The sequence below is a fragment of the Peromyscus eremicus genome, chromosome 1 (genome assembly GCF_949786415.1).
Source record: "Peromyscus eremicus chromosome 1, PerEre_H2_v1, whole genome shotgun sequence".
Taxonomy (NCBI): domain Eukaryota; kingdom Metazoa; phylum Chordata; class Mammalia; order Rodentia; family Cricetidae; genus Peromyscus; species Peromyscus eremicus.
The window spans coordinates 188,813,851-188,838,093 of record NC_081416.1 but is presented as its reverse complement, the minus strand read 5'-3'; the positions used below and the strand labels follow the sequence as shown (position 1 = coordinate 188,838,093).

General features: G+C 38.3%; 1 pseudogene; it reads left to right on the top strand.

Annotated features, from left to right (window-relative positions):
- LOC131903600 (vomeronasal type-2 receptor 116-like) overlaps positions 1-23,884 on the top strand; it is a 48,912-nt pseudogene extending 25,028 nt beyond the window's left edge.
- Positions 23,885-24,243: the final 359 nt, after the last annotated feature.

The window sequence follows — 24,243 nt, the reverse complement described above, 5'->3', positions numbered from 1 at the left end:
GAAGATGGTTTTATCACAGTTTGACCTGCCTCTTCAGGGCAGTCCAGAATTCTACATGTACTCCTGTGATAAGAGGTGATATCCCCAAAAGCTGTTCCTACAGAAGGAAGTGATGGTAGAGTCACTAGTTGGCATGTGTTAGATGCCACTGATTTAGGAGTAAGAGTGTCAGAAGTTGGAAATACTTCTTTGTGTTTAAACTTCTCTGCCTTTCTGCAAGGTTCTTTTAATTAAATTAATTATTTGCTAATCTTTTACTCTCAGACATGTTTGCCCATTTACATGTTTGTTCCACACATTTAATAAGTTTTTTTTTTATTTCATTGTGATGTGTTTGTTCATAAGACACATTGACATGACTGTGGCCATGTAGGGCTGTTTTGTATTAAGTCAGAAATAAAATCAAACTAAGTTTGTGATAGGGAAATATTTTTGTTACTATAAAAGATTTATATGTGTGTCTCTCCTTTTCTTTTCTCCCTCAAAATCTACCATTGGACAACAACTTGCCTAAATTTTTGCATACAAGTTGGGGTATAAGAAATGTACATATATCAGAACTAACATTTTGTAGGGCTTCTGATTACATCATTTATTACAGTTTGAGAGTGTATATATATATATATATATATATATATATATATATATATATGTTCAAAGAGAGAATTTGTTATCTCTTGCTGAGCCTCTGTCTCTGTATCTCTTTTCAATTGTATCTGAATTTTTACATGCCTAGAAATACTCATCTAAATTATCAAGATTACAAAACTAATAAGCTGTGGGCAGGAACTTCACTCCACTACATTGGTTTCTGTGTGTTAAAAATTACTAAATGGATTTCACTTTAAGGCTATAATAACTGTTCAGAAAATAAGATACATGAACATTAAAATTTTATACAGATTTTCAGATTAATGTTAGTTATCTTTTCTAGGCAAAATGACATAGTCTATTGAAATGCACATGGTACAGAATTTTCAAAGCACTTTTACCACAAATTTTGTGTGTGTCCATGCACACTCATGCCTCAGGTCTCATATGCAGGTGAGAGATCATCTGTGGAAGGACAACTTCACCTCCCACCATGTGTGTGATTGGATCAAACTCCTACCATACTCAGTGCTAGAATTTTGCCCTGTGTGAACCATATTTTCTCCCATATGTCAAATCCTGTTATGTATAATGGATGTTATCCTTCCAAGTTAAAATTGGTATTATCTCTAGGTATGTATGTGATGAAGAACAAATCCCCCCCATTTACTTAAAAATGTGTTTGACTTGATATGTCAAAGTAGATTTCCCCCAAAATACAAACATTTCTTACATTAATAATGTAATATAAATTCATGTATCATATGAACATTATGTTTCACAATTTGGATTTTAAGAGATTTTCTCTTCTACTATAAATATATGCCCTTTTGTGTGACGTTTCACACATTTATCCAAAAGTGACAGCTTATTCTAAAATATCTTGCACTGGGATGCTTGTTTTAATATTTTATTACTTCATCTATTTTTCAAATTATAATATAATTGGAGCATTTCTCTTTTCCTTCATTACCGCCAAACCTTCCCACATACATCTGCTTCCTTTCTTTCAAATTCATGGGCTGTTTAAAAAATTGTTGTTAACAGCCTGTGTTGACTACCCAAGGGAGGCCTTATTGTCTATGAAGAGGGGTTGGGGTGAGATGGAAGTAGGTGGGGGAGCAAGAGAAGAGGAGGGAGGTGAAACAGGGGTTGATATGTAAAAGAAAAAAAGATTTTTAATAAAAAATTATATATAAAATAATATAGAAAAAGAAAATAAAATATAAATTTCAAGAGTAATCAAAAAAGTAAAAAATAAAATGTTGTTACATGCATATATGTTTGTATATACTGTTGCTAAATACAGACAGTTCAGAATATATAAAGCTACTGCACTGTATATTTTTGAGGGTGACCATTTGATAATTGATGTTTGATTGACTTGCTCTTCCCTGTAGAATACGGTTTCTCTGACTCTTCACATTCTTTAGCAGCTTATAGCTCTTTGTTTAGGATTAAGACCTTGTTATGTTTCTCCCAGCTGCTTTGGTATATCTACTATTGTTTTCCTCATTCATATCACATTTAGGCAGTTGTGTCCATGAAACTTTCGGGAGAGGACATTAATTATAAAATGTCAAATTTTTTAAACAAATCCCCTAACTTGGACTGACAAAGGTTTATCAACATTGCTTTTTAATAATAGGAATAATTGGTTTTATTATCTTTCAGAGGACAAATAGTTAAGGAAAACACTACAAATACATATAAATATACATACACTGTCTTTGTCCAGAATTGAAAAAAAAGCAGTAAAGAGATATAGGTATCAATTTTCTGGAACATAACTCATATAGAAAAAGTCACCTTGCACTATTTTCCCCATGTGTCTTCCTTTTGTGTATTAGCAATGACAATGGCTCTACACCTAACTCAAGGCATATCCTTCTTTCTCTGAACTCTAATGAGCATTTTGTTAGTTTCCTTTTATGTTTTGTTCATTCTTTCTACCAGCTCAGAATTCTGAGTTCTAGATGCACAGTGAAGCTTTTACTCTACTGTAGCTAGAGTTTTCTCCAGTCCTGCCCGGCCCACAGTCAGGACAAATCTCTCTTACCCACCAGTCCCACAGCCACTCAGACCCAACCAAATAAACACAGAGACTTATATTGCTTACAAACTGTATGGCTGCAGCAGGCTTCTTGTTATCTAGTTCTTATATTTTAAATTAACCCATTTCTATAAATCTATACCTTGCCACATGGCTTGTGGCTTACCAATATCTTACATGTTGGTACTCATGGCAGTGGCTGACAGTGTCTCCTCAGTTAGCTTTCCTGTTCCCAGAATTCTCTTCTCTGTTTGTCCCACCTATACTTCCTACCTGGCTTCTGGCCAATCAGCATTTTATTTATACAGAGCGATATCCACAGCACTTCGGCTTTTCTTTTTTTTTATTTTCAGAAAGGATGGTTTTAACTTTCACATAGTAAAATTACATATAACAAGACAATTATCAAGCAAGGAATACAGCTACAACATATAGTCTATTTGTATTTGACAAAATTAAAGAAGATATCCTATCTATCCTATATTTGTGAGTCTAAGGTTTTATATCTAACGTACCTTTTATCATAACTAGGGAAATTATATCTAGTCTTCAACTACATCAAAGACCTCAGAAGGATATACTATTACCTGAGAAACAGGAGAAGGATGCAAGCAACTTTTGAGAGTCTTGCGAGAGTAGACAGACAGCTGGCAGACTGGACAATCAGCCAAAGTTCTTTTGTAAAGTTGGGGAATCTGTTTTCAGCCCACAGGCCTAGAGTCTCTCAGTCACTTTTCTCTGTGTCCTGTAGAATGTCTGGCAGTTTCCTCTGTGAAGCAGGAACCTGAAGGACCATTTTGCCAAGCCAAGTTCAGTGGTTACCTTCCTATGGGTCCTGCATATCCAGTTGATCAAGCAGTCCAGGCAAGAACAGTTTCTTGCCCAAATGGCTATATTTGTCAAGGTAAAGATAAACTCCATATGGAGTGTCTTTGATGTCCATCCTCCTCTCTAAAGTAAAACAGTGCTGCCAGGAGCAGACATGTCTCATTGTCCAGAAAGTCTAAACTTTTAAAACATTTTAAATGCCATATTCTGTAGGTCTTTGAAGTATTTGAAGACTATCTATCTATCTGAAATACATCCATATATACCTAGAAAACTTAACATAAGTTTGACTACCATAGAAGACTAATTGTTCCATTATAATTTAAATGAGTTGTATAAACATTATACCTTAAACAAGAGTAAAAATACACATACAGTAAAACAAAATTAACTTTAAATTTGTATCAATAAACTAAAATCCATAGCAATGTAAAACATTTCAAACAAGTTGCTCTTTAAAAGTAGATTCAATAATCTACCCTTTCATCCTATCATATCTATATCACATCCCCTTTTCTTCTTTAGAAACAGATCGCATTTATAATCAACCTGCTTTAAATAAAAATATTGGTTTTTCTCTGTCCCACACAGAGGGATCTTCTGATATGGGACATACAAATCTCTCAACCTTTTCTTTTAGGAATATGCTTGAGTTTAGAGAAGGAGTGAGCCAATTTCATCTTCAAAGCCAGCTCAGTACATTTGGGAATTTGGGCATAGCTTTTTTACTACTTCCTGCTGGAGGGGGACACTGTATCTAATGGGGACACAAAGAAATTTTTAGGCTTATAGGGTAGTCTGTGAGGCTGTATTGTCTGAGCCAGTTGCCTTGAAACGGTTCTAGATGTTGGATCATCTGGGCCATGGTGTCATTGGAGACCTTTCAGGGGGTCTTGGCTGGTCAAACTTGATGTATTTTAATCTGGAACAAATACATAACCTCTGGCTTTCTGTGGAAACAAAAGCAGAGCCTCTTTTCCAAAGCAACATATCCTTAGATTCAAATTTTGAAGTCAATGTACCTTTAAAATATACATATTAATTTAGCTCAACAGCTTTTACAATCAAATGTTTTTCTGCAGTTAAAAATCCCAAAGACAACACAATCCAGATTCTCTGTGTAATATCCATCTTTACATGGCATATTTTTATACTACCTTTATTGTCTCTTTAAAGACTTTATTTTTAAAAATTATCTACTTCTTTATATAACTGTGTATATTTCTTTTTCTCTCTCTTCCAAGCCTATGTACATTTTTACACACATTGTAAAGCATTTAAAGTCTTGTTCCATCTGAATCTGCCTTACTGTGAACCTATTGTTTTAAACTGCAGGATTTCTAAGACTGAAATGGCTGCTGTGGCTGCTGGCTCCACCCACCCCAGCATAAGAACATGGTGATGGTACATTTACCGCCAGTTCTGGGAGCCATCAGCTCTCAGAAACAGTGGGTCTATGCTTCTATCAAAGCATCATGTAGCCCAGAAACCTCTCTTTTTTTGTACTAGCAAAGACTAAATCCACCACGCAGCAGCATAATGTGCTGCTTGTAGATGTCTCATTCCCACCATACTGCCTGTCAAACGTGCACGCCAGGAACCCACCATGGTAGCTCAAACCCGCAGGCTGCTGCTAACTTGAGACAACTATGAAGCTGTTTTTAGCTCCATTTTAGAATCTTCTTTCTCAGGTTTTAGGTGGAAACTCTTGCCAACCCGTTGGACACCATTTGTAGCTGGAGTTTTCTCCAGTCCTGCCTGGCCCACAGTCAGGACAAACCTCTCTCACCTGCCAGTCCCACAGCTGCTCAGACCCAAGCAAGTAAACACAGGGACTTATATTGCTTATAAACTGTATGGCCACAGCAAGCCTCTTGTTATCTAGTTCTTACATCTTAAATTAACCCATCTCTATAAATCTATACCTTGCCACATGGCTCGTGGCTTACCAGTATCTTACATGTTGGTACTCACAGGTGGCAACTGGCAGCTCTCTCCTCAGTCAGCCTTCCTGTTCCCAGAATTCTCTTCTCTGTTTGTCCCACCTATACTTCCTGCTTGGCTACTGGCCAGTCAGCATTTTATTTATACAGAGAGGTATCCACAGCATTCTATGTCTAAAGTCATAGCTATTAATTAAGAGGGTTTGGGGTATGAATACCAGGTATGAATATTGTTGGATGGATGCTATTGCTAGACAGAAGCCAAATCAGAGCATCTCTTCATACCTTAGCTTTTTAGCTACAATTGGAACAGTTTCAGTCTAGGTGGGGAACACTTCAACCTACTAAAAAAAGGCATTTTCAAAAAAAGTTGCAAGTATTTTTAATTTCACAAGCAAGGCAGATCTTGGGGAATGCAAAGTTTTCAAAGTTTGACAGGATGCTGTTCTCTCATTTGGATCCTTTACTGGGTAAGTACTCTCTGATTTTGTTTCCCTTCAGCACAAACCTAGTATATGCCTGAGATAGCCCATGTTAGTATGTCCAGTATAGGTATAACATTCCTTGGTCTGAACAAGTCAGAAACTTGTGGTACACAGATGAGTAGCCTGGTGAAGGTTAGTTACCAGTGTCCTGCCACTTATTTCTGAGAGAATAATTTTTACCTTTGGTATTCTTCATCAACATATAATTCTGTACTAACCATTATTCTTTACCATGGAATCTCAGGTAGTACTGGGTTGTGGTATGTGTCATTCAGAACATCAATAGGTCCCAGATGTTTTAGTGTCATCAGTCAGACAGTGAGTTTGGCTGTGTGCCCTTGGAGGACAGAAATTTCTAAGGGAAGCCACATATCCCCTAGGAGGGCCAAGACTTTTTAATGTCCTTTTCCCAGCAGTGAGAATCCATCTTTCTCTATAAATCTCTACACAGTTGACATACCCATTTGTAAAAGCATACCAACTGACGGTCCATATATACGCTAGTGGACTTTCCTTTTCCCCATATGAGATCCTGGGTGAAAGCAATCAGTTCTTTTCTCCCTGAGATGAGGTTTCTGGTTGGGACATAAATCATTTTATGTAAAATAACTCCTGCATCTTCCATGTACCTGGTTTCATCTTTTATTTAGTGACAGAATTATATGAGCATCTGCAGGTCACCATCAGACAAGGATAGCTGGATTGATGACAAACTGGATGCAAATTGGAAACAGGATTAGGGTCTTGTGCTGCACGAAACAGTGATTAAACATTTGGTAATTTTTTTGTTCTTCAGTGGATGACCTCATCTGTGCTTGACACTACAAGTATCAGCTCTTGACACAGCAAACTCATTAGCATTATGATATTAAGCTAGTAGTAGTCTCTACAGATCTTTCACCAGTGTGTTATCCTGTGACTACAGGTTGCAATCATTTGGACTGATGTGTCACAGGGAATTTCCATGGACCCAACATTTGGGTAAAACCCACTCTGTCTATTGTGTCATAGAGTGAAAATGAGAAGATTTTGAGGCATTTTTAAGTTCTATGGCTGGAGCCAATTTCAGAGCTATTTTTAAAGCCTTGAACGGCTTTTGTTTAGACTCAGTCAAGATTATGGGCTTAGTTCCTGTGATTTGTGCTTGTGTATAGACGAATTTCTGTTTCTACGCACTCTGGTATCAGAGGCTAAAATACCTAGCTTCATGTAGGAATTCTAGAATCTGTCCCTTAGCCTTTGCAGTTGGAATCTGTAGAAGGGCACCAATCCTGCTGAGACAGTCTCTTTTTCCATCTCTTCAGCTTGTATCCAAGAGAGGTTGCCTTCTACAAAATTTGGCCTATTTTAGACAACATTCTATATCCCAAGGTTTGTGACTCTTGTAACAGTCTCTCAGTGGCCCTTTCATAAACTATTTTCCCACTAAACCTTCTGAAAGTCAGAAGTTCAGCATTTAGTGTTTACACAAACAGGGTTGTAGAGTTTTTAGAATCCTTTGTGTATCCTGATTGAGGTAAGTTTTTCACTGTAGACCTCTCTCAGGGTTTATGCATTTAAAATCAAAGATAGGTTGACTCACCTCTTCCAATGTGAGGCTGAAGAATACATCATTCAGGACCAAGAAAGTGCACACCTTTTTCTCTGGGGGGAATCAGAGGTCCCAGGTTTCTTTACAGGCAGGAGAGGTGTATTCCAGGATGAATATCAGAGCAGCAGAATGTCTGTCTCTTTAGTCACCAGGTAATGTGGGCTTCAACTTTTCCTTTTACTTCCACAGTCATTGGCTATTATTTAATCTGGAGAGAGGTATCTGAACCTGTTAGGTGATCAATTATAGGAACTTGGTGCTGGGTCAGTGCTGTAATGTTGTTTTCTTCTGACAGGGGGCAAAACAACAAAATTCTGCTGGATATCTGTAAGTTTTATCTCACCATGAGAGAAAGTGGCTTTCAGTTTATGCAAAATGACTTATCCCACTCAGTTCCTTGTTGTTAATCACACTTTGAACTACCTCCAGTATCTAGAACCTAATTATACCTTAGATTCTTTTAATTTCCTTAACATTTTCTAATATCTGTTTCCAGCTAGGTGACAAAGGGCATCTTGTTAGGAGCTGTCTTTAATCATTGAAAAAGTGCTTAGTAAAAGTTACATAAAGTTCTTTGGTCAATGTTAGATAGAGGAAAAATCTGTTCTGACCAAGCTGTGTTGTCTGGCAGAAATCCCCCTGGAAAGAACCATGGGGAGTTTTCTACCTTTATTTCATTTTTTTAAAGAGAGAATTCTGGGTTTTGAGTTTTCAAATTATATGGATCACTGAATGATAAAAAAGACTTAAATCATGAAAGAGAAATGAGTAGGAATTTCTCTTTTCCTTCAGTCTCAGTCCAGGGGAACTTCCCCCTTTTACAGGGCTGCTTAGAGCAAGCTGAAAGTGGAGGGAATGCTCCCCTGGGGGAACTATTCCACCCTCACTTTTTTATCCTCATTAGATGTTGGAGGCCATGGATCAGAGGCCTGAATCCTCAGCATGTCCACACAGGGACAAGCCTAGACTCTGAGTAGGAGTCAAGCAACAAAACAAAAAAGAGAAAGTGTTCCTGCTCCTAGTGTGGGAGAGGTGGAACTGTTTGATTGTTTGTTTCCCTGAGGTAACTATCAGAATCAAAAGGATTTTGGTCCCCAACGGAGAAGGCACAAGTCTTAAGTCAGGGTGGGGGAGGATGTCACACCAGAGAAAGAGACAGGTGAATACAGGGAAACAAAACTATTGGAATGCATAGAAGGACACACACACACACACACACACACACACACACACACACACACACCAACACACACACACACACACCCAACACACACACACACGCACCCAACATGCACATACCCTATATGCACACAAGAACAATTAAAACAACATATATTGGCCAGCACACATTTATACACCTGACCAGACAGAAGGAATCCAGTGTCATCTCACATGATTCCTGGACACTTGGCCAGTAGTCATCTCTGACCTCTCTCCTATGTGTCCAACCAGAAGGCACCTTATTCAGAATTACCTGCAGAGGTGACAGATCAAGTGACTTTCTAATTTGTTTCATTTTGGGGTGAAGGTGTCAGATTCCTCAGATTCCTTAGGCAGAAATTGATCAAAGGACATTCTGGATACATGGACCTCTAGCTGAAAACCCCCTATGAGTTCTTTGATCCATGCACTCTTCCTTGCTCTGAGGAGCTCTGAGACACTTTATGTCCCAAGGTCTTGCTCTGATATTTTGGTGGACCCTCCAGAAATGTTGAGGGTACTGACCAAAGAACACTGCTTGGATATGAGTTCAAGGCAAGAGAAAGTCTTTATTAGCTGGCTTAGAACTATACTAGGTGCTCAGGATCTCAGTTGAGCCCTGAAATGTTATCAGGGTAAGCTATTAAGCACAAAAAAAGTCATCTTCTGTGTTGATACATTTCAGTTAACAAGACAAGTTAGCCAGAAGCAGAATTACTCAAGTCAAAAGTAAGTTAGTACATTTAGAGACATTAGAGAAAAATGGACTTTGATAAATTATGTCTTTGTTTTCATTTTGGGCAGGTGGTGCTTTCTATGTGCTGAGTTTTACAGGCTTAATAGCACCTCCATTACTGAATCAGTTGTGCTAAGGTCTAAGGGACTACTAAATTTGGGGCTCCTGTTACAGTAGTTGAACTGTGCAAGTTATCCACTAGGGATGAATTATAGTAAAGTAGCAGCCTGATATCTCCCTATTCTATGACTCAGCTATATATTGTCTTTAGCAATACCATCTTTCCATCAAGTTCTGAAAGAACAAATACCATACTTATGTAAAAACACTTTATTAATACTTGGAAATTGGGACCGGGTCCTGTGCTCATTGCATGAGTTGGCTGTTTGGAACCTGGGGCCTATGCAGGGTTGCTTGGCTCGGCCTGGGAAGAGGGGACTGGACCTGCCTGGACTGAGTCTACCAGGTTGATCTCAGTCTGTGGGGGAGGCTTTGCCCTGGAGGAGGTGGGAATAGGGGGTGGGCTGAGGGGAAGGTGAGGGGAGCGGGAGTGGGGAGAACAAGGGAATCCGTGGCTGATATATAGAACTGAACTATATTGCAAAATAAAAAAAAAATAAATGGAAATAATTTAAGAAAAAAAATTTAATTTAAAATACAAAATAGAGAAAATTCTCATATATTTATTATATAACACATCTATAATTTTTATTTTATATTGAGTCACTTCAATGTTTTAGTGAACTAATGTAATTAAATTTTTTTCAATGGAAAAGAAAAAAGAAAATTTTCAAATAATATATCTCAGCCACATTAATCTCTGACTCTTCCAACCAAATCCTTCAAATTCACTCTCTCAGCCCCTCTTCATGTTACTTCTCTTAAATTGAAAAGAATATCTTGCAACATTTGTCCTGGCCTCTGTCTCATAACAGTTTTTTGACCTGCCTTCTACAAAGTTTCCTGGTCTTTAAGTTTAGGCATTGTACTGTAAATATATTAATTGTGGGTAGACACCCTGCAGTTGATTAAACAGTATATTATTACAAGTTATGGCATCCTGTAATGATCTGTGTATACCATATAAAAAAGCATCTTTATACAGGGGGAGAGCTAAACTTATTTGTGAGTATAAGGTTAAGTTTAGATTACAGTAAGAGAGTATACTAGTTAGAAAACTGACAGTAGTAAGTTCTTCTCTAGAGTCCATGTTTTCTGCTACAGGTAGTTGTCTAAATGTACAAGTACAGTTACAGGCAAAGCTTCCTTCCTATCCCATCATGCCTTAAGTCCAATTTGGCAACTCTGAGTGATCCAAGGCTCTAAGTGTCATGATTACACCTATCAGAATATCTGACTCTCCTTACTCTTGTTGTCATTCATTGTCCAACAGATGGATAGGATTACTGGTAGCTTTTCTACATTGTGAGGTTGTATGATTCCTTCTGTAACACTGGGAGCCAGTCCTCAGTAGGGAAGCTTCCTGGCAAATACAGATTGATCATTTCACCTACTGTTTGAAGTGTTCAGCAATAAGATCTTATCTACTTTATCTAAAAGGCATGAAAGGCCTGGGAAGCAGTCTATATTTTTGGAGGAAGTCTCTTGGACTCCCCTAAAAATTAAAATTCAAAAACAGGTTTCCATTGCCTGGCAATGTTTTTTTTAATTATTATTTTATGGTATTCTGATTAAACCTTTTTTTTTTTTTAAATTTCAGACATTAACAACAAAATAAGGAATATCTCAGAACGTAAAAATGCTTTAGGTGCAAGCGAGGTTATCTGAGTCCAGATCCACAAAAAAAATTCTTGAGTCCACATGTGTAATCTAGGGATCATGAGGAGGAGAGGAGACTTAAACACAAGAAGCCCTGGAAGTATGAGATAAAGATACTCAGACACATGCAAGGGGAAGAGTAGAGCCTCTGTTAAAAGGAAAAGTAAAGCCAGGAATTCTTGTGGAGGTTGTCCTCTGTCTTAGACTCATAACATTAAATTCAACCATTTACACACACAATGGCACACACACACAAGCACACACATAAATGGTACAAAAGTAATATAAACTCACACAAAGATAATAGTCAAAATATCACAACTATTTATAAAGACAAATCACATTAATTCAATGGTATTCTTTGATTAAGATATTATTTTGCTCATGTAGATCTCATCCATTTCTCCATCACTGGGTGATCTGTGCACCCTTCCTAGGGTCCTCCTGAACTAGGTAGCCTCCCTGGAGCTGTGAGTTGCAGTCTGGTTATCCTTTGCTTAATATCTAGTATTTACTTATGAGTGAGTACATATCATATTTGTCCTTCTGAGTCTGGGTTACCTCACTCAGGATGATATCATCTATTTCCGTCTATTTACCTGAAAACCTCATGATGTCATTATTTTTCTCTACTGAGTAGTACTCCATTGTGTATATGTACCACATAATGGAGGGCAAGGGACGGGGGATGAGAACTTATAAGAGAAGGAGGTTTGAGCTGGAATGGGAACAGTGTGGGAGAGCAAGGAAAGAGATACCATGATAAATGAAGACTCCATGGGAATAGGGAGAAGCAGAGTGCTAGGGAGGTTCCCAGGAATCCACAAGAATGACTCCATCATAGACTACTGGCAATAGTCAAGAGGGTGCCAGAGCTGGCATATTCTGGTGATTGGATGGCTGAATACCCTAACTGTCATCATAGAATCCTCATCCAGTGACTGACAGAAGCAGATGCAGAGATCCATAGCCAGGCCCCAGGTGGAGCTCCAGGAGATGATGAGAGAGAGGAGGGATTCCATGAGCAAGGGATATCTAGACCATGACTGGAAAAAGTACAGAGAAAACTAGCAAAACTAGGGGAAACACATGAACTGTGGACTGTAGCTGGAGAGTTCTCTCCAGGTCCCACCAAGCCCTGGCAGTCTGACAGCCCACTTATAAAATAAACACACAGACGCTTATATTATCTACAAACTGTATGGCCATGGCAGGCTTCTTGCTAACTGTTCTTATATCTTAAATTAATCCATTTTTATTAATCTATACCTTGCCATGTGGCTCGTGGCTTACTGGCATCTTCACATGCTGCTTGTCATGGTGGTGGCTGGCAGTGTCTCCCTCCTCAGTCTTCTACTTCCCAGAATTCTCTCAATTCTCCTCTCTGTTAGTCCCGCCTATATTTCCTGCCTGGCCACTGGCCAATCAGTGTTTTATTTATTGACCAATCAGAGCAATTTGACATACAGACCATCCCACAGCAGTGGACCAACAGCTTAGGAGCCCCCATGGTACTGGAGTAGGTCCTCTGGATAAGAGAGATGGTTATTTAGCTTGAACTGTATAGGGGAACACCAGGCAGTGGATTGGGACCTGTCCCTAGTGCATGAGCCAGCTCTTTTGAACCTAGTGCTCATGGTGAGACACTTTTCATAGCCTTGGTGCAGCGAGGAGGAGCTTGGACCTTCCTCAACTGAATGTACCAGGCTCTGCTGACTCCCTATGGGAGACCTTGCCTTGTAGGATGAGGGAATGAGGGAGTGGGTTGGGGTGAAGACTGAGAGGTGGGAGGAGGAAGAACAGAGGAATCTGTGGTTGTTATGTAAAATGAATAGAAAATCTGTTAATAAAAACATCTGAAAAAAGATATTATTTTGAAGAAGGCATGAGTCTAGTTGAAGAAAGAGAAGAGGGACTCTATGAGCAAAGGGCATCAAGATGATGTTGGAAAAACATACAGAGACAACCAAATCAATCCAGTACAAAAACATGAAATGTGGACCAATAACTCTGGAGTCTCCATGGGACTGGACTAGGCCCTCTGCATAAGGGAGACAGTTGCATAGCTTGACCTGCTTAAGCAGACCCATGGCAGTAGGATCAAGATCCATCTTTGGTACATAGGCAGGCTTTTTTGAGCACAGTGCCTATGGTGGTATACCTTACAAAGCCTTGGTGCAGGGGCGAGGTGGCTTGAACCTGCCTCAACTGAATATATCAGGCTCTGCTGATTCCATATGAGAGGACTTGCCTTGGAGGAGATAGGAATGGAGTATAGTTTTGGGGGGAGTGGCTAGAGGGGCAGAAGGAGGGAGGTGAGGGGTATCTGTGATTGGTATGTAAAATGAATAGATAATTTCTCAATAATAAAAAAGAAAAGAAAAATATTATCTTGGAAAGCTGAGTGTCTTAATGGAGGAGTCTTTGTTGTCCTCTAAATGTAGGAGCTAAACAACAAAGAACAATGCAGCAGGAGATATTGTATTTTGTACAGAACTTTTTTTTTACTTTCATGTCCAGTCATGGGACTGCAAATTATAAGGGTCATAACTACAGAATCATATTTTATCCAAACAGGTTAACATAGTGAGTTGAATTCCAGGCATTTAGAAGGAAATTTTAAATGTAGATTTTATATAAATACTAATATTTAAACCACAAAACCATTATAATAAATCTGTAGCTCTGTGTGATCTATAAATTCCTCAGGTATATTTTTATTCAATTGATGCAGGTATAATTTTAAAATATACCACTTGGTTCTGGCCCTGATATTTGCCATTGAGGAGATTAAAAGGAACCCTCATCTTTTACCCAACATATCTCTGGGATTTGATTTCTATAATGTTCCATACAGTGAGAAAAACATTCTTATGAATGCCCTTATTTGGCTCACAGGCCTGAGTAGTCCTTACTGTAATTATAACTGTGTGAAAGAGAGAAAGTTAACTGCTGCAATAACAAGACCCTCGTGGGCAAAATCTGCTCATATTGGGAAACTGTTTCAGCTCTACAAATTTCCACAGGTGAGGAGTTGTGTAGGAAAGAGCCAGAACTCTATTGCTGACATTTCAGGTGTGTCCAAAGGTAAAAACATATATTTGGATTAGTTAGATATCAATGACAATTGTCCAGACAATTGGAGATGGACCTATATTTCAGTCACATGGAAAGGAAAGAAAGGGAGAGGTTGAATAGACAGGAGGATTAATAAAAACAGAGGACAGGGCAGTAATTTTATGAAAAATTCTGTCAGATAAACTTGCCTTTAAAATCAGGATGCCAAACGAACGGAAACACATGAAATATGAACCAATGGCTGAGGGGTCACCAACTGAATCAGGCCCTCAGAGTGGGTGAGACAGTTGATTGGCCTGATCTGTTTGGGAGGCATCCAGGCAGTGGCACCGGGTCCTGTGCTCATTGCATGAGTCGGCTGTTTGAAACCTGGGGCCTATGCAGGGTCCCTTGGCTCGGCCTGGGAGGAGGGAACTGGACCTACCTAGACTGAGTCTACCAGGTGGATCTCAGTCTGTGGGGAAGGCTTTGCCCTGGAGGAGGTTGGAATGGGGGGCGGACTGGGGGGAAGGTGAGGGGGGCGGGAGGGGGAGAACAAGGGAATCTGTGGCTGATATGTAGAACTGAATTGTATTGCAAAATAAAAAGTAAAAAAAAATCAGGATGAATCCATCATTATGCTGACCATTTCCATCTGTTTCTGCAGAACAAGGGTTGTGCATAATACCATTGTTCTTTCTCTTGTTTCCAATTGTTTTCTTTTCAGCTCACTATTGGTCCTTTTGATCCTATCTTCAATGACCAAGGTCAGTTTACTGACCCCAGAGGCACATCTCTGTCTCTTGCCATGGTCTCTTTGATGCTTCATTTTGGCTGGACCTGGGTTGGTCTGCTTATCCCAGATGATCACAGAGGGACTCAGTTTCTATCAGATATCAGAGAAAATATGGAGAAAAATCAAGTCTGCATAGCTTTTGTTGAAATGATGCAAAGTTCCTGGACTTCATTTCCTGAAAAATACTGGAAAATTCTTGGCATCATCCAGGAATCATTGGCCAATATCATCATCGTTTACGGTGACAATGATTCACTACAAGGTTTAACGCAAAATTTAGGACAACAGATTTTGACAAGGAAAGTCTGGGTCATGACCTCTCAATGGGACGTTACTAATAATGCTGATTATTTCTTGCTAGATTCCTTCAATGGTAGTCTCATTTTTTAACAACAGTATGAGCAGGTCATTGAATTTAAAAATTTTATCCAAACAGTTAATCCTTATAAATACCCAGAAGACAATTACCTTCCTAAATTGTGGTTTTTGTTCTTCAAGTGCTCATTTTCAGAGCTTGATTGTCATCTTTTGGAGAACTGCCAACCAAATGCTTCCTTGGAATTCCTACCTAGACACATTTTTGATATGGCAATGAATGAAGACAGCTACAATACATACAAGGCTGTTTATACTGTGGCCCACAGTTTCCATGAAATGAGTCTTCAGCAAGTACAAATGCAAGCATTTGGAAATCGGGAAAGAACCATGTTCTTCCCCTGGCAGGTAATATCCCCTCCATGCGTTAGAGCATCAACAATGTGATATTTTGAGAGTTTTCATAGTCACCAAACTAGATATCACATATTTTAAAATTTTACATATATTATATCCACAGGAAAATCTTCATTTGTTATCATATCTTCCAGGTCAGTGCAGATTTTTGTGTGCTTGTGGCTGAGGAATAGGGTGCTAGGGGCAAACAGGAAATGATTTTAGGGAATATAAATTTTGGTCACAGATAACCTCACAATCTTCTCATGGTGAAATATTCCATTAGAAAACTAAGAACTCTCTCAGTAAATGAAACAATGACATCCCATTACCACAACGTATCAGTACATAAATGATTTTGTTTAACTACCATTTATTCATCAGTACCCACATTTTGCTGACTGAACTTTGTGATAAACCCTGTGTGTAAATGGGTATAAATTATTTTAAAGAAATTGAAATTTGTTTCAAACAATACTCACTGATTTCTTTCCTGAGGTTGTTTAGAAGATTTTCTTTTGGTTGACTGTCCTTCACAGGCAGAATAGCATTTCACTAACTTAGGTGATCATTGCTCACCCTCATAATATTGTATCCTACACCAGAGATTATGACCAGTGATAGTTACTTTATAATTCATTTCTGGTCAACCTCTCACAACCACGTTAAAATATGTTCTTGCATCCCTTTCAGCTTCATCCTTTCTTGAGGAATATCCATGTGGGAGCCAACTTGGCTTTAGAATGGAAACAGGAGTTAGATGATGATAAGTACTATATTCTCAATTTTTGGAATTTTCCGAAGGGTCTTGGACTAAAAGTGAAAGTAGGAACCTTTCTACCCAATGCTCCTCATGGTCAACAGTTGTCTTTATCTGAGCAAATGATACAATGGCCAAAAATATATTCAGAGGTGGGTTATGTATTCTCTCAATGCATTAAACTTATCACAATACCACAAACATATTCCCCAGGAATAACAACTACTGGTTTTGAAATTAAATCCCATTAGCATAAAACTCAGAGTATAGAAGCATACAACATAACTAATAGAAGATAGTGTTTTATCATCCCTGATTCTTAAAAATGGAAGTTCTTAGCTTTCAATGCCTGTTAATATTCATTGATGCATGGGTTAGTATTTGTCAAGTTGACACAAATTAAGTACACCTGAGAAGTTGTGCATGCATTCCTCATGTCTCACAGGACACCCTGATGTAGAAAATCTCTACATTCACAACACAAAACTGAACAAGTTGTATTTTCTTGCTATGGTGAAACACTATCACCAAAAGTGACTTTTGGAAAAAAAGAGTTTATCTGACTCATGGTTCTGGAGGTACAACTGTCCTTTATGGTCAGGAGGTATGCTAGTGTATTGCATCAATGGAGCGATAGGCAGAAACCTGAAAAAAAATGTCTCAGTCCACATACTAGAAGCAGAGGGTGAATACTGGAATAGTGTGAGCCCTAGAAATGTTCAATAGTCCCACCATGAAATAATTCTGTCAATAACTCTGCAACTCGTAAAGTACCAGTAACTCTCAAGATAGCACCACCATTGAGAAAATATGTAGTGACATATCTGTGCTTATAATTGCCACTTTTCATTCAAACCAATACACAATGTCTCTATTAGAATTCCTGCACTATATCTGAAACTCTAGTAGTTCATTTTGATTCCGTGCTTAAAGATTACAGACCATAAACAGTTATCACTTTTCTTTTATCTACCTCTTAAATGAGAAAATATTATAGTGAGCATGTGTGCATGTTTCTCTCCTGCTCTGCTGCTATAAATAAATACATATGCAATATAACTTAAGAAAGTGTTTCTTTTGGCTGACAATTTGAGAATGCAGCCCTTATCTTTGGAAATTTGTTGCTCTAGGAGCATGAGGTTCCTGATGACATCATATCCCCAGTCAATAGAAAAAAAAAAGAAATACCATAGATCACTTTTTCTCATTGTCATTCATTCTGAGATAACAATCCATGGAATGATGATGCTCACTTTTAGAGTGAACCCTTTAAACTTCTCTTTAAGAATATTCACAGAAATATCCAACAATTTATTTACATGGGAATTATAAGTCCTGTCAAGTTGGCAAGCAAGATTTGCAATCATGGTGGAAATAAACATTTCACAACACATTAGAAAGTAAGTACAGAGACAGGATCCATCTGGAAGGACCACTTGACCTTCTAGGTCATGTCTTCTATGACCTACCTGCATCAAAACTGTCCCTACCTCATTATGCTCCAAACTGTTTAATAATGGGATAATCCTCAGACCAATTTTGTGTAGATACAGATGCTCAAATTCCTTTTCTACTTTATAGGAATAAAACTTGCAAATTAATTATGTGATATTAAAAATATTATTGAGACTTTCAATAAACCACGAGAATTCGTTAACTTTGCTCCCATTTTTCTCAGACTCCTCAGTCTGTGTGCAGTGAGAGCTGTGGTCCTGGATTCAGGAAAGTTTCCCTAGAGGGCAAGGCTGTTTGCTGCTATGATTGCACTCCTTGTGCAGACAATGAGATTTCCAATGAGACAGGTAAGAATAAATCTTACAGATAATGGCTCCACATTTCTACAGGATTCTGCATTATCTTACAAACTGAGAAATATCCAGAGAGAAGTCAGATAAATTTATTTTTTCTATTTAGGATATGAATGTGCATCATCATGTCTTGAAATATTGCAGAGTAGGCATTGAAATTTATAATTGATTTAAATTTTATGATCAATTGCAGATATTGTTTGTTGTAGGAAACACTTTTGCTCTGTACTTGTCAACATGCTTTTATCTCACGTAATGTAACACATAGTAAAAAAGAACCAAAATTGGATATTTTTCTAACTGTATTTCAATAATGATTATAACTCATCTAAGTGTAGGATAGGTTATTCTAATAATAATTCTTCCCAGGAGTCTTTTCATACAGAAGATTAGAAATTTGTATTTGATATCCCCAATATATAATTTTTGACTATACAGCATAACTAAAATTTCAGATTTTCTTAATGAATAGGATTATGTCTTTTTTTCTGCTTCAATTTTGAGAAACAGCATATGAAACACTATCCTCAATGCAGCTTCAACAGTCTGTTATGGAGAGCTGTACCAAAACCTGAGGGCTGCAATGAAATACAGAATCTCCATTTAGGAGAATAGATCATGAACATATTCATAGAATATTTCATTGGGAAAAATGTTTAAAAGCTAGTATTTTCATATCTAATATTAAATTTGTGACCAGGGTGATACCAATTGTGAAATTTTTAAATAATTCCTTGTCTTTGAGAATTTCATGCTATGTATTTGGATCGTAGTCATATATTTCCAAATCTTCTACTTATCTACCTATCTAACTTCTTCTCTCTGTCCTTTAAATAATTAAGAAAAATTCACTCAATTCAATTTCTGCTTCCCAAATATTCTTTGGTTTAGTCACCCTGGTGGAGTAAGAACTAATTACTAATTAGTATGGACGCACTATTTTTTAAGATAATCCATCTCCTTGTCTATTAAGAAAAAAAAAATTATTCATTTTACATACCAGTCACAGATCCTCCTCTTCCCTCCTCCCGCCCCTTCCTCCTCTCCTCCCCTCAACCCCCCAATTCCATTCTACAAGAAGGTAAGGCGAACTTCCATGGGGATGTAGCGGAGCCTGGTACATTCAGTAGAGGCAGATCCAAGCCCCTTCCCCTACCTCAAAGCTGTGTGAAGTGTCCCACCATAGATAGTGGTCTGCAAAAAGCCCACTCATTCACCAGGGATGCATCCTGTTTCTACTGACAGGGACCCCTTAAGCAGATCAAGCTGCACAACTCTCTGGCTTATGCAGAGGGCCTAGTCCAGTTTCATGGAGGATCCCTAGGTGTTAGTCTAAATTTCATGTGATCCCACTAGTTTGTTTTGGTTGTCCCTGTAGGTATCACCATCATAATCTTAATGCCCCTTGCTCATAGAATTCGTCTTCTTACTCTTTGACTGGACTCCTGGATCTCAGACTAGTGTTTGGCTGTGGATCTCTGCATCTGCTTTCATCAGTTACTGGAGAAATGCTCTGTGATGACAGTTAGGGTATTCACCAATCTGATAACTGGGGTAAGCAAGTTCAGGTAACCTATCCACTATTGCTAGTAGTCTAAGCTGGTGTCATCCTTGTGGATTCCTGGGAACTTCCCTAGCTCACAGTTACTCCTTATTCCCATGATGTCTCCCTCTATCATGGTATCTCTTTCATTATTCTCCCACTCCATCCCTCTTCCAGATTGACCATCACATTCCCTTGTGCTCTCTCTCATCCCTCATCCCTAGCCTCCATTGCCCATTCCTCATCCCCAAATTACTCATGGAGATCTTACTTCTCTTTCCCAGGGTAGACTAATGAGTCTTCCTCTTATAGCAGCTATGAGGTTAAATAGGTTCTCAGTTAAGGATAGTACTTTTTGTCAATCTTACATGTTCAATGATATGTGGTCTTCGCTGAGCTTTCACATGTTATATGCATGCTATCATGCCTAAAATTTGTATATTCAACTGTAGGTGGAGAGTTTTCTCTCTGGGTCCCGCCAAGTCCCGGCAGTCCGACAGCCCACTGATAAAATAAACACACAGACGCTTATATTATTTACAAACTGTATGGCCATGGCAGGCTTCTTGCTAACTGTTCTTATATCTTAAATTAACCCATTTCTATAAGTCTATACCTTGCCACGTGGCTTGTGGCTTACCAGCATCTTCACATGCTGCTTGTCCTGGTGGTGGCTGGCAGTGTCTCTCTGCCTCAGCCTTCCACTTCCCAGAATTCTCTTCTCTGCTTGTCCCACCTATACTTCCTGTCTGGCCACTGTCCAATCACCATTTTATTTATACAGAGTGATATCAACAGCATTCAACTGTCCTGTTGTGTCTGTAAGTTTCTAATCCTGTGCAGTAAGTATTTCATGACATCTGACTTTTAGAATCTTTCTGCAACTTCTTCCATGTATTTCTCAACATGAGATATAATAGACTGTACCCTCAAGCTGTTATTTAAAAAATTGTTCTTTAGTGAATATCTATGCACATATGTACACATTTATATATATATATGAAATAGATATAATATTTAGGAATATATTATTATATATAATATGTATATATTAGGAATGGTTTGCTCTCCCATGAAAAATCCTTCATAATTCCTAATTAATAAGTACACATCCAAAAATTTTATAGCTCAATTATGTCAAATGCTTGAGGTGAGATTATTGATTCAATGTATCCAAAAATGTTATAGTATTTTGAAATAGATATAGTTATCCTATATATAGTAGTTTTTTTTTACATGTATCAGGTGCCTTTTATTAAAGAATGCCGTTATACCTGTTAGACATCCATTGAAAGGTAGAACATCAAAAGAAAATAAATATCTCCACATAAAAGAGAAGGAAATAATAGAGTCTAAGGCAATAACTTAAAAGTAGGCCCTGATAACAGATGTAACAATGTGTCACAATAGCTAAAAGAAGCAATTTTATGTGATATAAAGAGAGAGGAGGGATACTGCAGGCGGGAGACATCAAGATCATGATGGGAAGATGTGTAGAGATGACCGGCCACATTAGAGGAAGCCCATGAACTGTAGACTAGTGGATGTAGAGCCCCCATGGGACTGGACTAGGCCCTCTGAATATGGAAGATGGTTGTTTGGCTCAAACTGTTTTGGGGGTACCCAGGCAGGGGTATTGGGATCCATCCCTGGTGCGTGGAAAGGCTTTTGGGAATCCGGTGCCTGTGGTGTGATACCTTGCGCAGCCTTGGTGCAGTGGGAAGGGGCTTGGTCCTGCCTAAGCTCAGTGTGACAAGCTCTGCTAACTCCCTATGGGAGACCTTGAATTGGGAGATGTGGGGATATGGGTTGGCTTGGGAGAGAGGGCTGGGGGTGGGAGGAGGGAGGAGGTGGGATCTGTGGGTGGTATGCAGAGTGAGTAGAAAGTTTCTTAATAAAGATAAATGAAAAAATCAAAGAACTAAAGTTTATTGTTCTAATGTCTGTAAATCCAAGTTCAATAAATCAATTAAACCACTAAAAAAAGAAATAAATTTTATTCAACTGAAGTTTATTCAATAATATGTTAACAAAATTCATCAACAAAATAAGATTAAAACTCTGGTGATGAAATTCTTCTTAAAATCAGGAAAAAATGGCAGTGGAAATCTGGCATGCATAAATCAATGTTAATATACTTCAAATAAAAGATGAATTTTACAAATTTTCAACAGCAGAATATTATGGGACTGTTTTATTTCACACTCTAAAACTGTTTCAATAGTTCTGACCTTTCTACAAGTGGAATGACAACTGTTCACTAATGCACTATTCAATCCTGTAACAATAGAGTAATGCCTATTTATTAAAGCTTCCACAGAGGAGAGTCAAAATTAGAAAATAGAAAGCATTTTATAATGATAAGAAATTTGAGAACCTATGTTTAAGAAATGAATTTTATGAAAATAATTTCAAGTGGCACTCTCCCTCTTTTGCACTATTTAAATTCATAATGTGGATATAACTTATGATGTGGAATCAGACATAGGCTTGTGCATTGTAACTCAGTATTCTAATGACTTCCAAAAGAGATGCACCAATAGCACAAGAAGCAGTGAAGGTATATAAGAGAGAAAAGGTGTATTTAATTTATACTACTATAAAGACGATGGGTTGTATGAGAAGCTACTGGTAATAGATAACTACTAACCAAAAAAGATACATCACTTTTCTTTAAGGTTGTAGAATCTGAAATGTTGTCCATATTCCAGTAATTCCCCCATCTCCTGTAAATACTAGCATCACTGAATAGACGCACTGTGTATTAAAATGTACAAAGAAGAGATGACAGCACATAAACTTGGAAAGTAAGAGATAGAGAAAGTGAGGAATGGAGCATGATGAAAGAGGGCTGAGTTAGAGCCACACAGTTTATATGTGCATATAAATAATAACTGAAATATCTAATAAGGAAGGTGGGTGATACAAATGTGAAAGTATTCACTATAGAGTATACTTCTTTGTCCCAGAGAAAAGAGAAAGTGATGTAGATAACAGCCCTGTCAACAGATAGAGAAATGGGTTGGAATTACAGGGATAGCTTCAGCTTGAACTAAATATCACCTTCATTTCTGACCAGATATGGAAAAGTGCATGAAGTGTCCAGAAATTCATTATGCAAACACAGAGAAGAAACACTGCCTCCAAAAAGCTGTGAGTTTTCTAGACCATAAGGACCCCTTGGGGATGTCTCTCACAATCATAGCTCTGTGCTTCTCTGTACTCACAACTGTGCTTCTTGGATTATTTGTGAATCACAGAGACACTCCAATTGTCAAGGCTAATAATAGGACACTCAGTTACATGTTGCTCATTACACTCACTGTCTGTTTCCTATGTTCTTTGTTCTTTATTGACCGTCCCAACACCAACACCTGTATCCTGCAGCAAATCATATTTGGAGGTGCTTTCACTGTGGCTCTTGCCACTGTGTTGGCCAAAGCTATCACTGTGCTTATTGCCTTCAAGGTTACTTTTCCAAGGAGAGTGGTGAGGTGGTTAATAATATCAAAGGCCCCAAATTTTATAATTCCCATATGTACTCTGATCTACCTTGTCCTCTGTGGAATCTGGCTAGGAATATCTCCACCATTTCTTGATCAAGATGCTCAAGCTGAATATGGACATATCATCCATGTTTGCAACAAGGGCTCTGATTTTGCCTTCCATGGTATACTGGGATACCTCTGCTCCTTGGCACTTGGAAGTTATACTGTGGCTTTCTTGTCCCGGAATCTGCCAGACACATTCAATGAAGCCAAGTTCCTGTCATTCAGCATGCTGGTGTTCTTCTGTGTCTGGGTCACATTCCTCCCTGTCTACCACAGCACCAAGGGGAAGGTCATGGTGGCTATGGAAGTCTTCTCTATCTTGGCTTCTAGTGCAGCCCTCCTTGGCTTCATTTTTGCCCCTAAGTGCTATATTAATAAGGCCAAATAAGAACTCAGTTCATCATATCAGGAACAGGCCACATTCTAAAAGGAATAACCCTCTCAAAACCTAGTTCAAAACTAAACATAGTTCTTACGTTAAATGATGAATTTCAAAAACGAATTCCAGTTGATATCTATTATAAATGTGTGTTACACCATTACAGTACGGGTTTGATTAATTGGGCCATTATGTGTTCAACCACTTGTAATATAGCCTCTTTATACTGTAGCCAATGAAATCATCCATGCCTGAAATCCAGATTATATTTTCATATGAGCAGGACCACAGTATACATCTGGGCTCATCTGAAACTATCTGTGAATATTGTGATATTTTGGAATCATGGAGATCTGCGTATATCTGCCTCTTTTCTTCTAAGATTAAAGATGGCCAATCACAGCACCCCACCATATTCTTCTTTAATGTATA